Source organism: Miniopterus natalensis, chromosome 1 (assembly GCF_054644295.1).
Source record: "Miniopterus natalensis isolate mMinNat1 chromosome 1, mMinNat1.hap1, whole genome shotgun sequence".
NCBI lineage: Eukaryota > Metazoa > Chordata > Mammalia > Chiroptera > Miniopteridae > Miniopterus > Miniopterus natalensis.
The window spans coordinates 138,688,255-138,705,978 of NC_142081.1; the positions used below are offsets into that span (position 1 = coordinate 138,688,255).

The 17,724-nt window shown below is 38.0% G+C and overlaps 1 long non-coding RNA gene across 1 annotated transcript in view; it reads left to right on the top strand.

Moving 5' to 3' along the window:
• The first annotated feature begins 15,906 nt into the window (after positions 1-15,906).
• The window catches only part of LOC107538299 (uncharacterized), a 109,674-nt gene continuing 107,856 nt past the window's right edge, over positions 15,907-17,724 (top strand). Inside the window, exon 1 of the long non-coding RNA XR_001603304.2 lies at positions 15,907-15,989. This is a non-coding gene — a long non-coding RNA (uncharacterized LOC107538299). The remainder of the gene's footprint in view (positions 15,990-17,724) is intronic.

Consider the following 17,724-nt stretch of genomic DNA (forward strand, 5'->3'; position numbering starts at 1 on the left):
GATTTTTGAGGCAGCTTATTGTATCATAACCCACCTGTTTATTAAAGAATAAAGAATGGACAGATGTGGCAGAGGACACAGTGCCATGGTGAGGGATGAATGACAAAAGGTATAGAGGCTCCAGTTTGAATGTTTCTCTGGGTTTTTCTGTAGGATGCAAAACTGTTCTGAAAATCTCATGAGAATAGATTTCCCTATGATGTGTCTTTACTTTCCCTGCCAATTGGATTGACAATATCATGAATAAAAGTGTTTCTTGTTGTATTTTCACATATCTAATTCTAGTTCCAGGAAAAATAATATATGTGAACTATATAACTATAAAAGACTCCATCTGAAAAAAGATCAACCTTTAGGGATGTTTGATTCATTTCAAGAGCTGATGAAAGCCAAGGTCTTCCAATTCTGTTAAACTTAAATTACAACAGACTTCAGGTGGTTGCCACAGGCTTGCCAAAAGATTACCCTACCAAGGGACTTCTTTCTAGTTGATGAGATCTGGGTACTTTGGTGAAATCTAACAAACCTTGCATAAAGTCATGTTTTGAATTTTTAAAAATGAAGGTGATTTTTGTTAGGGATTTGAAGGGCAAAAAGAACTATGGGAAAGGAAGTAAAAACATTAAGTGTGATTAAACTCCGTAAACTGAAGTTTGAAAATTTGAACTGGATTTCTAGGACACACTGAGAAGGGTAGTGCTCTTTCTCAGTGATTGGAGGACTGTCTGGAAGAAAATGACAAAAGTCTTTTTCAATTATTTGGTAATGCTTAGTGGACTAAACAGCTATTAAAATAATGTTCCTCCATTTTTTTTTATCATTTAAAAATTATAGAGCTAATTTCCTGCATATCTACTTTATCCCAGCTTTAAATAAGCCAATATAATATCATTGAATCAAGGACTGTAAATCCCCATAGTACTAGAAAGAAAATAAATTTTGTTATTACTCTTAGTTTGGGGAACAATTAGAGGCATTTTGCAATAAGTCACATACGTTTTTTACCCCTCACATGCTATTAAGATGAATATACAAATTAGTCTTAAATGTGTCAGATGGAAGCAACCCCAATTAAGACATCCGAGTTCCTATTCCAAGCCAAATGAATATTTTGCAATGTTTATAGATTCCCTCCCGATCATTTTAATGTCTTTCATTGATGGGAACATATAATCCTTTGTTCATGCTGGGAACCAAGTATCATTATCAAGGTTCTATTTCCAGTTTAATAAAATATATATTTACATTGGCAAATTGCAGTTGAATTAAGAGCCTTGGAACATAAAACGTGATAGGTGTGGCCTATTTGCACAATAGCCATTTGCTCTTTCTTTGGGTTTTATGCTTTTTATTGTGGGTAGTAAAGAAAAGCTCTCATGTGAGTGTTCATCGCTAAGGAAAGGAAGAGGCTTTGCAGGGGGGAGAGGTATTGTGATCTCTTTAGGGAATTGGGCTGAATCCTCTCAACGGCTATAATTCCACTTGAGGAAGGAATGGTAAGGCCAATGCAGAGGGGGAAGTGAGTTGTGCCTACCACTGGCAGAAGAAAGTCAAACAGTTTAATTAAAGTCTTTCAAGGTAAATTAATCCCTATGGCATGAATGATAAAGATGGAACAAATTATATATTTAGCTAAAATCTACAACCAGTGGTAAAAATGTGCTGATGAAATTTAGGCCAGTTGTTTCTTTTCTGCGGTCATGATTTTTTAATACAGTTATGAGTTGCTTAATGGCAAGGATGCATCGTGAGACATGTATCGTTAGGCAATATCGTTGCTGCGTGAACACCACAGGGTGCACTCACACAAACCTAGGTGCTGTAGCCCACTCCCCACCTAGGCTGCATGGGATAGCCCATCACCCCTAGGTCACTAGCCTGTACAGCATGTTACTGTACATGATTGTAACAACGCTGAGGATCTGTGTATCTAAATAGATCTAAACTTAGAAATGGTACAGTAAAAATCCAGTATAAAAGATTTAAAATACGGTTCACCTTTGCTGGGCGCTCACCATGAATGGCACTTGCAGGACTGGAGGCTGCTCTGGGTGAGTCACTGTGCGCGTGGTGAGTGGACGTGAAGGCCCCGAGCGTCACTGTGCATGACCCCGGGCTTTATAGACACTGTTCTGCAAGCTCTCTCCCTGCTCCCTTCCCTTAGGGTCATGCCTCTCCCTGAACTGGGATGTGGGCCGGATTGTGTGAAAATACTGAGGAGAAACTGGCTAGGTAGGGCGCAGATCACTGTCACAGTGACTGTTGGGGAGTGAAAGGTAACCTGAGGGTCAGAAAGCATAAGGGAGCAAGGTCGGGAAACACAGGAACATAGAGGGTTGTCATGGCAGGATGGCATTTAGCAATCTCACGCTGGAGCACTGCTTGGGTAAAATAACTTTGTGGTTTTCATGAAAATGAGGGTGTTTAACATGCAAAGGATATGGAGCTGAGGACTTAATACTTAGACTTTGGAAATTTGTTTTTGGTTCCATTGACCGTATCTGGCACAAAGGGCTCTCTCCGCATTGAACTGATGGAAGAAATAAAACTTCTTTATGCTTTACATTATTATAACCTGAAAATATGTCCAAAGTGCAGGGAGAGGCTTGCTCCACACGGCCACAGAAAGCTTTCACTAAAGTGGCAGTAACATTTAATACTTGTTAAGGTGGCTCCTGTGGACCTGTGTCCTTGTACAGGATCTTAGGTCCTCAACAAAGAATTTACTGCAATGTACTCTGAAGACCATCAGGCTAGGTCTGGGAGGGCTGTAGGCCCCTCTGAATATGTGGGACGGGGCAGGGGCACAGGGGGGGACAGGCTCCTCTGTGCTGAAACAGGTCAGTGTCTGGCTGATTGTGATTTAATCGATGCGCTCAGAATTGCTGTGAGTGGGAGGAAATCTATTGCTAAAGCACCACAGGTATTGCTCACATCAGAGAGAAAAAAAGTTCCTCCTGAACCACATATCCCTCTATTTCTTACAGGAAATTCAGGTCCATTATAGTCTTATGGGACCACCATTGCATATGAGGTTCATAGTTGACTGAGGCATTATGGGATGCATGACTGTAATTATTTTCACTAGGAAGTATCCAAAATAGGTCCCAGTCCACCTGGGGATGCCACTTAAACAGTTGCTTTGTCAGTGTGTCACAAAATCCCTGGAGAATGTGCACCCTCACTCTCCACCCCCTTTTATCTGTCTAGCTACTCAATTCCTGCAAGACTTCCTCGGGCACCACCCTGTGTCTCCATAGCCCTCTCCCCAAACCAGCCAGGTCAGGTTCTCCCTTAATAGGTTATAACAGGTTCCTGAACTTTTCTTTACATTCTCTGAGTTATATTTAAGTATTTATTTGGTGATGATTTATCAATGTCTATCTTTCCTAATAGACTGTATGGTCTATAAGAACCAGAAATGACTTTTAGTCATCTTCGCCACAAATGTCCCCATTTCTTGGCTCAATCCTTAATGCTCATGGCCCTGAAAGTTTTCTGTGTGTAAACAAATAACATGCTCCTTACTCCATCACCTTTGAAATCACCCAAACAGGAATTTTACCAAAATGTGTGCGTCCTTTATCCCTAGCTAAAGTTTATTTTTAATAATCCTGAGCTATGTTATACTCTGTTCCTTGTGATTCTGCTCCAATCCTAATTAATTTTTGAATTTAAAAACCAAAGCTCTGTGATCCAGAGTGTAGAACTGGTTTTTAGAAATTGAGAACAGCTTTATGTTACAAAATTCAGTTCACAGTGTTGGTGAACAGCGTATATAGTATATTATTTTTCTTCCAACCTCATCATAAGCCTCTGGAACACCTGTCTGTCAGTTAAACAAAAATAATAGAAAAAACACTTTATTTCACAACTAGTCACATACCTGGTTCAGTTTTAAAACGTCAATATTTCATGTAACTGTTGGCCTTGGATGGGAAGTGATTCACATCAAGTTCCAGTGAGAAGGTAACTTGACAGAGAGGCTGTGTTAAAGCCAACAAGTTTTTAGAAAAAGTTATCCTGAATTTGGACTCACTATAAAATACACAAGCTGAGGAGAGAAAGAAGTTCTCCATGGTGGGATGAGGGGGAGGATGTGTGCACATACTTAATGGTGTTTTATATCGATGCTCTGGACTCATTTTTCCTCCTAAAACAAAACCAAAAAATTATTCTATGACCTAGGATTGACTTTCTGTAAATGTACATTTTACTGATAAGTTATAAATAACTTATGATGATTTTAAATTAAAACCAGAAGTTAAATTTGGAACATGGAAGAGATAAATAAGTTAACTCTCAAAAACATAGTGTCTTGAACAGCCATCTCGTATATCAAATCAAAAAATCTCTGGGGGCTCCCTCTGGCTGTGATCAGAGCTATTCTTAGCAGAGCCCTCGTCTACTCTGGTAGCTGGAATCTATGAACATTTGCTTTGGTAATTTTACGGTCACTGAGGCTGTTTATATTGAAATGGCCACTCCAGCTCTCACATTAATAATCATTAATGATGTGATGGGGAGCTTAAATCCCAGGGCATTAAGAGATATTTCAATAAAATGAAACAGTCCAAAGCATAGGAAATTGTATATCGGGGCCATTTGTAGTGATCACAGGGGACAAATAATTACCTCCAAAGGATCAGGAATAAGATTAAGTGTGAGAATAACTAAGTATGCTAATGTCTGATAGGTGAATAAGGCTTTTGGAATAAAAACCAAGCTCCATGAATTAAAAATATCGGTTCCTCTGCACCTTTCAGAGACATGGTGGCAGGGAAGAACTAGAGTAACTGACCTTCCTTAATCTCAACTGCCACAGCGATAAAATGGGGTCATTAAAGGCAGTAAGTGGCTGATACATAGCAGGTGATCAATAAGTGATCAGTATGATGAAATGGTTTAGTGTCCTTGCTTTATTGCTTACTAGTTTTGTGATAAGTTCATTAGTTCCTTAAGGTTTTTTCAACATCTGTAAAATAGGAAAAATTACACCAAAATTGCAGACCTGTTTTAGGAATAAAGTGAATTCATGTTTCTAACATTCTTAGCATATTACCTGGCATGAGGTTAGCTCTAAATAATGGCAGTTTTAACTATAATTGTTAACATAACAATCACAACAATAAGTAGTAATACCACTCAATCTCGATATGCCTTAGTTTTTTTTTTAATCTTTAAAATTAAATTTCCCCAGAGCAAATGTGCTCTTTGTGACTGGTGGCAATACTAAAAAAATAAACAAGCAAACAAAACAAAAACTCTAGCCATTAGCACGTAGTAGGAAAAGTGTAGCAAGACTTTTTGGAAACTGGAAACACTACCCAGAGGGAATATGGCCCTTGTGTTTAATGGAGAGGATAAGAAATGGGAATCCTAAGCCTTATATTCTTCAAAGAAATATTACATTGCTTCTTGTTTTTAAAGTGCTTTGAAGCAAAGAGAAAACTAAGTTCTGAAGGCCTTGCAGTATTATTTTTTTAAAAGTCTTACTATTTCAGACATTTCTGTCTTTTTGTCACATATCCATTGTTTTCAAGAAGTTGCTTTAGCCTTAATTTAATTGCTATATACATTGAATTACGTGTGTGTTATGCCTATCATGAGCCCAGAAGTGGTCAGTGTTAGCTAAAGAATATCCTAACTTTTAGTGACCAGTTTTCAAACATATAAAACAAAACCCAGTAGAGAATGTAAGAAGCATTAACAAGTTAGCTAACTAGTTCCAAACTCTTCCATGAATCCAAGCAAGTGCTTTCAAAATTACCTGCAGAGTTACCTGAGCCCTCAAGCTACACATTAAGAGAAACATTTTTTTCCATTAATGTCTTTACATTTTTATACTCTTTTTTATCTACTGGGTAAGCTAATTCATGCTAATATACCTATGAGGAGAATTCTTATCTGTGCATAATTTTATTTTCATTGCTTGAGCTCCTCAAATGTACCCAAAGAGAGAAGTAAGATAACCTATCAATAAGTAAGAGCGTCAATTTTAGAGCTGTTGCTCTGTATGGTCTTCTGCAGCCATTTCCAGCCTGTGTGCCGCAAGAATTTTGAAAACTTGTGATACCTGATTATTGTCAGGGGCACTGACCTCTTTTCTCTTGGATTGTCAAATAAAAAAATGACAACAGCCAACACAACAATAGCTGTCTGGTGTGAATGAATGAAAATTATATCAATTTTTGTATCACTTCACACCTCTCAGAATGGCTGCCATCAACACGCCAGTGAACGGCAAGTGCGGGCGAGGGTGTGGAGAAAAGGGCGCCTAGTGCACTGGTGCTGGGCATGCAGACTGGTGCGGCCGCTATGGAAAACAGTGTGGAGGTTCCTCAAAGATTAAAAATGGAGCTGCCTTTTGACCCAGTGAGCCCACTTCCAGGAATATATCCTAAGAATCCTGAAACACTAATCAGAAAGAATATATGCACCCCTATGTTCACAGCAGCACAATTTACAATAGCTAAGATCTGGAAACAGCCCAAGTGCCCATCAGTAGATGAGTGGATAAAAAAGCTCTGGGACATTTACACCACAGAATACTATGCAGCTGTAAAAAAGAAGGATCTCTTATCCTTTTGAACAGCATGAATGGACCTGGAGAGTATTATGCTAAGTGAAATAAGCCAGGCAGAGAAAAATATCACATGATGTCACTCATATGTGGAATGTAATAAACAGAATAAACTGATGAACAGAGTAGATTCAGAGACATAGAAGCAACGAACAGACTGAAGGATCTTAGAGGGAAGACGGGGAGGGAGAATGGGTGGGGAGAGATTAATCAAAGAACTTATATGTTTTTAACCATAACCTATGGACACAGACATTGGTATGGGGAAGGCCTGGGGGTGGGGTGGATGCGGGGTGGAGGGGATCAATGGTGGAAAAAAGGGGACATCTGTAATACTTTCAACAATAAAGAAAAAAAAAGAAAAAAATTGTACCTATTTTTTTTGTCAGGCAAAAAATATATTTTTTGGTGTGTCACAGAATTTTAGTAATTAGTTTATGTGCTCCGTGCGATGAAAAAGGTTGAAAATTGCTGGCCTGTGGTGGACATTTACAACCTCCCCATAGTGAATACCAAAGGAGAAACAGAAGTGCTGGCAGTGGAGTGGGACAAGTAGCAAAAATTACTGGAGGGAACATTTTTACTTCTTTAGACTTGCTGAGTGTCAATTATTCTTCTGAACTTTAAGTGGGCAGCAAATGTAATTTCTCTTCCAGATGGGAGAATTAGGTTCCTTTGCAAACTGTGAACTCTTTCTGGAATCCAGGCCACTGTTTAATACTTATACCTTTGGCAGTGGGACAGGTTGGTGTTTTTAAACAGTTTTGTTTAACCCTCACCTGATGATATGTTTATTGATTTTAGAGAGAGGAAGGGAGAGGGAGAGAGACATCAATGTGAGAAACATCACCCTGACTGGGGAATGAACCCACAACCTTTTCTTGTAAAGGACAATGCTCCAACCAACCAAGCTATACAGCCAGGGCCAAGTTGATGTTTTTAAATTGAAATTATATAAGGCAGAGAATTTTCACAGGCTCTTCTGCTGTTATAATCACTGTTATGTGGGGATGAAAGGCATGCAAATGGACTGTAAGGAGAGGTTTCATTTTCATTTCCCTGTTTTAGGTTGCTATAGGTAAAAAATGTTCAGATATCGGCATTGTCATGTGGTCTGCCAAATAGTTTGTGAACCAACAGTGTGTTAGATTTTGTGTTGTTCCTGCGAGGTGTTTGGAATGAAAATGCAACTGGCTGAAAGTCAAGTTATGAAGGCATTTTCTTAGTCAGTTGACAGGCCCTTTAATCACTGTGTTTACTCTTCTAGTATCCTGAGAGTGAAGATCTTGAAGACAGAAATTGGCTTATCTTTCAGGTCTCAACTTCAATTTTACTTCTACAGAGAAGGGTTCTCAGGCTCTCCACCTTCATCTACATTTTCTTTCAAAATAATGCTAATTAAAATTTGTTAATTATATGGGATATAATTTATTAGTGTGGTTACATTAATGTATACAAACTACTCCCCTTTTCCTCTAGACTACCAAAAAGAATCCATAATTTTGTAGGCCCCTCAATCCAAGATTGGCTCTTAGATATTTGTGGTGAAAAATATGCCAAGAAGTGTGAAATTTGCTGGAGGTTTAAACAATCTACACAGTGAGAAAGTGAGAAAGAGGGAAGGGTATGAGGATAGGCTATAAAAGATAAAAGGAATGAAAGTATGGAGCATTTGCTATAAAGTGTTTGATATTTGCCACTAAACATATATATGTATATGTGTATGAATATGTTTATATTTATATATTACTGTTATTTGTTAAAAAGGGTAAATCAGTGCTTTTAAAATGTCTTATTTCCAGAGGGAAAGAAATCAGTAAAATCTCAAACTTCAAAAAGTTAAATTAATATTATAGTTCAAATTTTATACCATAAGATATCCTTTTAAACTAGATATCAGATTAAAAAGCACTTCAAAAATATGCAAATTTTCTCCTTCATTACAGGGTGTGCTGCTTCTAAATATATCTGGCTGTAAGTAAAAGCCAATAAAATAACTTTGCATTATTGACAAGTCTTTGACAAGACACTTCTAATCCTTTTAGATAATGTGCTGGCAAAATGTGCTACCATTCTGGCTAAATAGTATAAAAATAAAAAAATATGTGCAGAAAATTAGTTACATATCCTAAATTTTCCACAAGGGTAACAGAGTTAATGAACACCGGGAACGCATTTTGAAGGGACAGACATTTAAACATATAGAGATAAAATATAAACTTAAGCATAAAATGGCTGTACTTGGAAGGCATAAAATTTGAGTGTCTCAGCTCCCTCATATAATATGTAAAGACTTTTTGCTTATATGGAAGTTGGATTGGGTCCAACTGTCTGAGATATTCTCTTCATTTCAAAGGAAGGTTTCCTCAAGTCAGACTCTCTTCCCGACTCTGTGTTCCAAACAATGAAAAGTAATAACATTTAGTGTATGAACACTGACTCGGACTCTAGTCAAATACAGGGAGTAAAAGAAAATGAAGATCACGTTAAACATGATGCCACCACTGGCATAACTGTCAGTTCATCATCTGTTCAGTTTGGAAAGATCTGCCCTGCAGCTGGCTAGTTAGGGACCCAAAAAGCACCGAGGAGGGCACAACTGTGTTACGAGGAGATGTCGACTTTCTGGTGATAGTTCAATCAATACTTCACATTCTCAAATCTCGCATCAAAGGAGAAACTTACAAGAGTTCAAAGAAATGTTTTATGACAGTGGCTGTGAGACGTAAAAGCGTTCCTTGATCTTAGAGGGGAAAGTAAGCTGTGCAAAAACAAGGATTTTTTCCCCCTAAGTCAAACATGAAGGCAAGGGTTGACGGTTTATCTTTTGAACAGTACATTAGTCTATACTGGGGTCTTAACTTACTAACTTTGTAAGGGAAATTATTTGTAAGGAATGCTTTCTCTCTCAGACTTCATAAGTTTTCTCAAGATACTTTCCCTGAAGGCTATATGAAAGCAGAAAGTGTTTGACATGACTCAGTATTACTTTATTTTACTAAGCAGGGAAGCTTTTGGCTGGCTAACCTAAGCTCGGTCACAAGTCATGTTTTAAATGCCATTTTGAAAGGAGAGCAGGTTGGGCAAGAGGCTCAAGGTAGAGGCCCCATTCAGTAGGAGAATTTAGAAAGTGAAGCTGTTTCTTCATTCATAATGCTAATGAAAGGAAAATCCTAGGACTTGGTTTAAATAGATTAATGGGCTGCTATATCTTAAAACTGTTGACAGTTTGTTTTGGCACTTCAAGAAGTGCTATAGCATTCATGCACAGTGAATTATGAGAGATTAGTGATCATCCAATTTAGAGTGAGCTAATGGTGTGTTTGTGTCAGAGAACTTAATTTACGCAATCATATTCCCGGCACTAAGTAAACATGCCAGGCTTGGGAAACTATGAAATGGCCATGCAAGAACCCGGGGGGTGAACATGGTGGTAATCAAGGCCATAAAGACACGGACTACCTTTCATGTTTTAATTTGCACCAGTGCATTTGAGGCCTAAGAGCAGAAGCCGTTCTCCAGCATCTGCCAGAGAAACCCATGTGTTCTGTTTGTTTTTTTTTGTTGTTGTTGGCTTTTTTTTTTTTTTTTTTTTTAGAACATAAAAAAGTTGCAAAGCATGAGGACTTTCCCAACAGCTGGACTCCAGTCTTTGCTGGGTTAAGCCTCTTCCTAATTTCATATTTGTGAGTATTATTTACAGGAGTTCAAGCTCTCGTTTTTTGTTACATTAAACTTAGAAGGAATTATAGGATAAAAAAGGGCAATTCTTTAAAAATAAAAATCTATTGAGGTCATTGTTTAACTCCAAGCCAATATCACACTATATTTGGCTTTCCCTTCCAAAAAAATGGTATTCAAGAAATTTGCCATGACCCTAATTCTGCAAGACTAAGTCCTTTCTGTCTTCTAAGATAGATTTTTGAAGGGGTATTTTGTCATTGTTCTTTGTAAGTCAGTACCAATCCCATTTTTGATTCACCTTTTTTTTTGCTCTCTTAAGGGTTTCATTCTATGTGGCAATTGCACTAGAAAGGATACTTTGTTCAATCATTTGTTTATTCAATAATATTTATTCTATGAACTACACACTAGACATTTCTCTAGACCCATGTTTTCCAATATGGAAGCCACTCACCCTGGGTGCCTATTGAGCTCTTATAATATGGCTAATTGGAATTGAGATATGCTCTAAGTGCAAAACACACACTGAACTTTACAGACATAATGCACAAAAAAAGGTAAAATATTGTACTACTATTTTTATATTGCTTACTATTTAACGTGATCAATATAAACGTTGCTGAAAAATAATAAAAGCAAAATATTGCTTCATCTGGAAACATATACGAAGCATTAGCTATTGAGGCTCGGAGTGTCTATTGGAGCTAGCCTCCTGTCATTGGCACAAATGCAGGGATCCTAGGAGAAAAGATGCTGACCTGAGTGTGCCTACTGTAGTGGGTTGAGTGGTGGCCCCCCAAAGATATGTCCATATCTAAATCCCTGGAATTTGTGACTATGATCTCATTTGGAATAAGGGACAGTGTAGATTATTAAGTTAAAGATCTCTTGATGAGATCATCTTGCATTATGTGAGTGGGCTCCAATGACAAGTATCCTTACAAGGGACAGAAGAAGAGAAACCAGAAGCACAGAGGACAAGGCCATGTGAAGAACGAAGCAGAGACTGGAGTCATGCAGCTACAAGCCAAGGGCCTCATGGAGCCACCAGAAGCTAGAGAAGGCAAGGAAGGATTCTTTCCTAGAGCCTTCAGAGACAGTGTGGATCTGCTGACACCTTGATTTTGGATCTGATCTCCAGAACTGTGGCAGAATAAGTTTCTGTTTTTTAAAAGCCATAATGTTTGTAGTAGTAAGAGGGTTTTTAGCAGAGAAAGACATATTCTGACTTCAAAAAAAGTAATTTTGGTAATGGTGCTCGGAATAGGCCATGGAGGGGGTATGGATGAGAGTAAGAATAAAAGCAGAGACCTGTTAAGAGAATGTTGCAATTGAGAAATGATGTTAGTTCAGACCTAGGTAACCACTGGAGGTGGTGAGAAGAGGTGAGGTTATGTATATATAATTTGAAGGTATAGTCAGCAGGGTGTGAGAGAGTGAGAGGAATGAAGGTTGATTCCATGAATTTGACCTGAACATCTAGAAGGATAGAGACACTTTCAATGAAATAGGAAAGGCTGTAGGGAGAACAAGATTTTTTTGGGGGGGGGTGGGGTGAGGTGGTGTGATTCCTTTCCAAGTAGATTTTCTCATTATAATATAATTAGCCTGAGCTAGTGGCTTCATCAGCAAGGAAATTTGGAGTGATACATGCATAGTTCAGTCTCCATTGGACTCTGGGGTGTTTTTGGCTCACCCCATTAAGGTAATGGCAAAGGTCCAAGCTTTCTGCAGTTTACTTCTCATTAGCCTGACTCTGTGAGATCCTGAGGACCTGCATATGCTCTCCTGAAATTACCGATTTCATACTTAGAATTTCTACTAACTAACCTTCACTCCTTTCCTCTTCCAACATGATAGATTCTGTTTTTAATTAATAATAGCTGCCTTGACATTTTTCTGAATGGCATTCCAAACTTTTTTCAAGAAATCCTCTCCCCTGTTATTTCCTACATTATTGGTTATCATCTTAGTGAAAGTTAGAATCTGCCTCTTCAGCCTTCCATTCGTTCTCTGAGCCTACAATATCCTTCCAATAAAGTCCTTTTCCTTAAGACAAAGTTGTTTTTCATGGGTGCAATGAAGAACGCTGGCAGATAGAGAGATATAGGTTTATTTAAATTAGAAAAAAGATAAAACTTTTTAACATTAGAATTCTATATTATAAAGGGTTGTTGTATGCTTACTTCCAGAAGGTAATTTATATATTAAATATGTATGTACAGTTTTATGTGCAGCAGACTTTATGAGCTTTAATCCAATGACATTGTCTACAGATATTATCAAAGAGTCCAATGTGAGGGCCCTGGTGAGCTCCCTGAGCCGAGTTTTCTTTGCTTAAACTACTTAAGCTAAATTGGGTTCATGAGCTTAGTTGTCTCTACAAACATAGGTCAGAAGGGGACTTAACATGGAAACATAATTCGATCATTGTTGGGATTTATTCAGTCATTGCATAGCCTTCAACTTTGTCTCTGAACTGATGATTTCATTTTTTGTGTGTCTTAACTTAGGTTTATTTTTGTGTGCTTTCTTCACTCCTGTATCAAACTGTTCAATACAGTAAATATAGCAATACAATCAACCCTAAGGAGAAAATATTTCTATTTTATTCTTTTCTTTTAGAGCCTGAGTCTACTCATTTTTAGATCCTCAGTTTAATCCTGAGTCATTAATATTTATGTTCTGTGCCCAAAGGACCCCTTTTATTAAAAAAATATTTTTAGACCCTTTAACAAGAAAATCATAGAAATATTCAAGGGGATCATGAAAAACAGCTACATTAAGAATTTTAATAAGAATTTAAATAACATTTTCATTGTCAAAATGCAATGCTTTTGAAAACTTTGATGACTTAATTTTGTTGAAGAGAAGATTGCTTTCTTCTTTCCTCCATAATTATAAAACATTTTTACTTTTAGATTTATAAACACAAGTTAGGATGATTATTTTAATGAATTTTTAAATTACCCGTTATATGTTTTCTTGCAATTATCTTTGTATACACAGCTGCACATTAGGTAGCATTTTTCTTTCCATTTATGAATCATATCAAGTGAATTTTGGTGTGTGAACACCATAAATGGTGAGGGAATATTCATCCATTTAGCAAAACAGTATGGTCTAGGTTCTTGTGAATTATCACAAGATGAAGTCTTTCCTATTACGTGATTAACTGGGTAAGAATACCCTATTTTCATACTGTCTAGCACTGTCCTAAGCACTTTAGATATATTCACTCATTTAATCATGTAATCTTTACAGCAACTATACGGAGCACTATTCCATTTTATAAAAGAGGAAACTGAGGTACATAAAGGATCAGTAACTTGTTCAAGATTACACACCTAGTGAATGGCAGAGCCAGATTCACACCCAAGCCATCTTTTCTTAACCACTACCCTTATACTGTCTATAAGAATAAATGATCTGAACCTATGCCCCAAAATCTTATAATACTTTGGAAACAACAGTATTCAAAATGGAGAAAAGCCTTAAAAGAGAACTGTATAGAACTTCCCATCCTCTGCATTACAGATGGTCAACAGGTCTATCTGCACATTGGTTCCATCAGTCATGGGCAAGCTCCTTTATTACCCCTGTGTGCTATATTATTTTCTATGTGTAATGTGACATGAAAATGATTGAAAAGTACAGCAGATTCTTGGATATCATTGTTTCACTCAATGCTGTTTCCTTAAAATGTTGATGAGGGAAAAAATAAATTGATCCCTGGCCAGGGCCAGTGTCCGTGTGGAGTTTACATGCTCTTCCCCTGTCTGTGGGTTTTCTCCAGAGACTCTGGTTTTCTTCCACATCCCAAAAAATGTGCCCATGAGGTGAATTGACATGTCTGAAATTGTTCTAGGCTGAGTGTGGGTGTGTGTGTGCCCTGCGATGGAACAATATCCTCTCCAGGGTGGGGTTCTGCCCTGAGCCCTGAGCTTCTTGGATAGGCTCTGGCCATTCGCCATTTGAACTGGGACATGTGGGTTGGAAAATCATTATCTTATTTATTTTTATTAATCTTTCTTAAATGTATGTATGGCTCATATTTATTTCAATGCTTGGTGATGTTTCTGTGACCAGAAATACACCGTAGGAACTTAACTTTTGTTTATATCAGTTTAGCTCATGGTAAAATTGGTTTTGTTATACATTATTTCACTTAACATTGCAGTTTCCAAGAAGCCGGTTATCATGTTAAGGGAAGACTTACTGAACTGCTTTGCTCTACAGATATCAACCCCTGGTATACCATCAGGGTTCATTAGACCCAATATTTGTTTTTGAGTCTCCTTTTGGTCACTGTGTTTGCAAAGATTGATATTTCATGAACTTAACCCCTTCATAGAGATTTTCCACAGAATAAAGAGAAGAGCTAACAAAAAGAGGGAGGGTGGATGTACGAGAGAGACAAAAGATCAGATTCACGCATAGAACAGGAAGAAGGAGGCAGAGGAGTTCAAATGGAGTCCTTATTTTGGATTAATGCCTTATTTGAGCTATTTATTCAACTAATATTTATTGATCACCTACTATTGACTAAGCCCATGCCCAGGCTCAGAATAAAGCAGTGAATATTATAGACATGGGTCTCAATCCTCATGAATCTTAGAGCATAGCAGGAAATATGGGGCATAAAACCAGTAATTTACAAGTGTGATACATGCTACAAAAGAAGCATATTTCTGTGTCTCCTTCCCTAAATCTTTGTTTTCTACTTTTCTTTAAGCATCTGTACACCCCAGAGCTTTCTCCTGGGTCCTCTTATCTTGTTATTCAAAGCCTCTCTGAGGATCTCATCTAAATCCAGTGTCACTTGGCCTGTGTACAAGATTGTTTTCCAAATATGCATCTCTTGCTTTTATCTCTGTCTGAGATTTAGACTGATATATTTAGCTGCCTGGTCTAACTTGTCCACTGAGGCCTAGTTGGCATTTCAAACTCAACCTGACTGAAACAAACTCATTATTTTTTCCTGAAAAGCTGTGTCACCTAATGTACCTCCAATGTTAATGAATGGCGATGTGATCCACTCATTTCCCAATGGAAAAGCCTAGAAGTTTCTAAAGACAACTCCACCTTCTTGCGCTCCCATCTCTGATCACCACATAGTTTTATCACTTGATTCTTTACTCCTTCTCATTGTCTTATTTTAGGCCATCATAACTTTTTGCTTGTATTACTTTTTGTGCTAAATTATACAATCATGTGGTAGGGTTCCTGATTTACCTACATGTCTGTAGTTTTATTGCTTTTGATTAGCGACTATCGACTTTATTATTCTTGCTTTTTGAAATTTATTAAAGTTTTCTTTATGGAGTAATATATAGTTAATTTTTGACAATGTGCTACTAGTTTTGTGGTCTTAGGATATAAAGTTGGATACTTATCAATTAAATAATAATTATGTTACCTTAATAATTTTGTTATTTAAGTCATTCCTATCTATACTTATTTTTTTGTCCACTAGATCTTCCATGGACAGAGAGAGGTAAAATAAAATTTTGACTACTAATAATTAGCCTATTCTTCTGGTATTGATTGTATTTTGCTTGTGTGTGTCAATGCTCATTCAAAGTTCCTTGTGATTCAAGTTGTTTCTGTGACTTCTTTCTGTCCCTTTCTTCTCTCCGGTCAACAAGGATCAGCGTTTGCAAGACTGCTTACCATGCACATCCATCTGGTTGACTCTGTTTCACCAACAGATCATTTCTGGGTGAGTAGAGTGTTTGTGTGATTTTGCCTTTTCCTGAGTTTCTTCTGGGTTGAGGGAAAGCCTTTCTGACAGTCAATGCACACACTTGCCATTATTGCAAATAAGGTCTTGTTAGTGTCCCCCTTGGGAGCATCCCCTGTCCTGGAGCATATCACTCTGTGACCTCGTTTGAGGTACAGCTGCAGACATCTATCTCCCTTGCAGTGTTCCTCCTCCTCCTCCTCGCGACATTCAGTGCAACTGGGAGCCATTGTCGTACACTGTGGTTCAACCTTCTATACAGTTTGATGAAATGGTGTTTCTGTTTCTCATTCTATTTGTGGTTAAGGAGTAATTTTTGAAAGAAAGGAGTAATGTCTTTTCTATTTCAAGATTTAAAATCCCTAAATATTATTGCTGTTGACCTGGCTTCTCTATCTACACACTAGTTTTTCTCCAATTCAGCCTCAGCACTGCTTTTAGAGTAAGCTTTCACAGTGAGAGAGCTGAGCGAGGCACTGGCTTGCCCTTCAGCAGCTCCCTACCACCTGCAAGTCGCAGGTCAAACTCCTTAGCATGACACAGGATATTCTTTATGATCTGACTCTTGTCAAAATCTTTAGCCTAACTTCCTCCCTCCTTCCTTCACAATATACACACACCACACGGAGCTGTTTGCAGTTTCTAACTTGTCGCATGCTCTTTTTGATTCTGTGCCTTTGTGCAGCCTGTTTGCTTGGCCAGGAATAGATGCCTGTATTCACACCTGGTTGAAGCACTGTGTTCCTTGGTCTCTTTCACATGTTGAGGCGCTCACAGGACTTGACTGTGTGTTCCAACAGCATCTATGTTCAAATGCTATATTACTCCTTAATTTATTGAATTTTTATTATATACCAGATCCTGCTACAGTCCTGGGTGCACAATAAGGAACAAAATAGACCAAATCTCGGCCTCAAGGATTTATACAACAACAATATATTGTAAATGTTGGCTTATCATTTTCCCCATTTAGCACATGAAGTTCTTAAGAGGTTGCATTTTTAGTTTTTGTATCCAAAGTGCATATAGCAGATCTTCAACAGATATTTACCAAATGAGCAAATAATTAGGAGTTTGTAACAGTTCAGGTGAGAAGATATTGGTTCCTGATCCAAAGTAAGGAAAAACTGGGCAAATTTTTGACATTTTTGAGGTGTAGGTGTTAAGTTTTGGTGATGAATGGTTTTAGCATAATTCAAGTGTCTAGATTGGACTACTAAATGAGGAAACATGGAGAGGTCAGAAGGTTGAGAGTTAGAGTTTGGTTTTGGGCTCTGCAGCACGTTCTGAAATTTCAGCAGAAGCATCATGACAGAGCACATGGCTGCATTCCAAACGGGGTGCTAGAACCTATGCAAAAACTCCAACTATCTGAAAACATACAGAGATGAAAACAGAGAGGCCTTTTATGAGAAAGTTTTGGGGAAAAGCTGTGTTATGGGGCTCCTCTCTTACCTCTACTCAACGTAGTGGCTGGGGATGGGAGGTAAACTCAGTGTACAGTGGGAGGGGCTTCTTTGGGACCACATGGGGAGCTTTCTATGTGTGCTTTGAAACTGGGGGAGATTGGGACTTGGTGACTGTCACTTACCTGAGACAGCTGGAGCAGCTCACTACTGCTCTTGGGAAGCTGCATTCCCCTTATATACAGTTTGATGACATGGTGTTTCTGTTTCTCATTCTATTTGTGGTTAAGGAGTAATTTAACCACAAA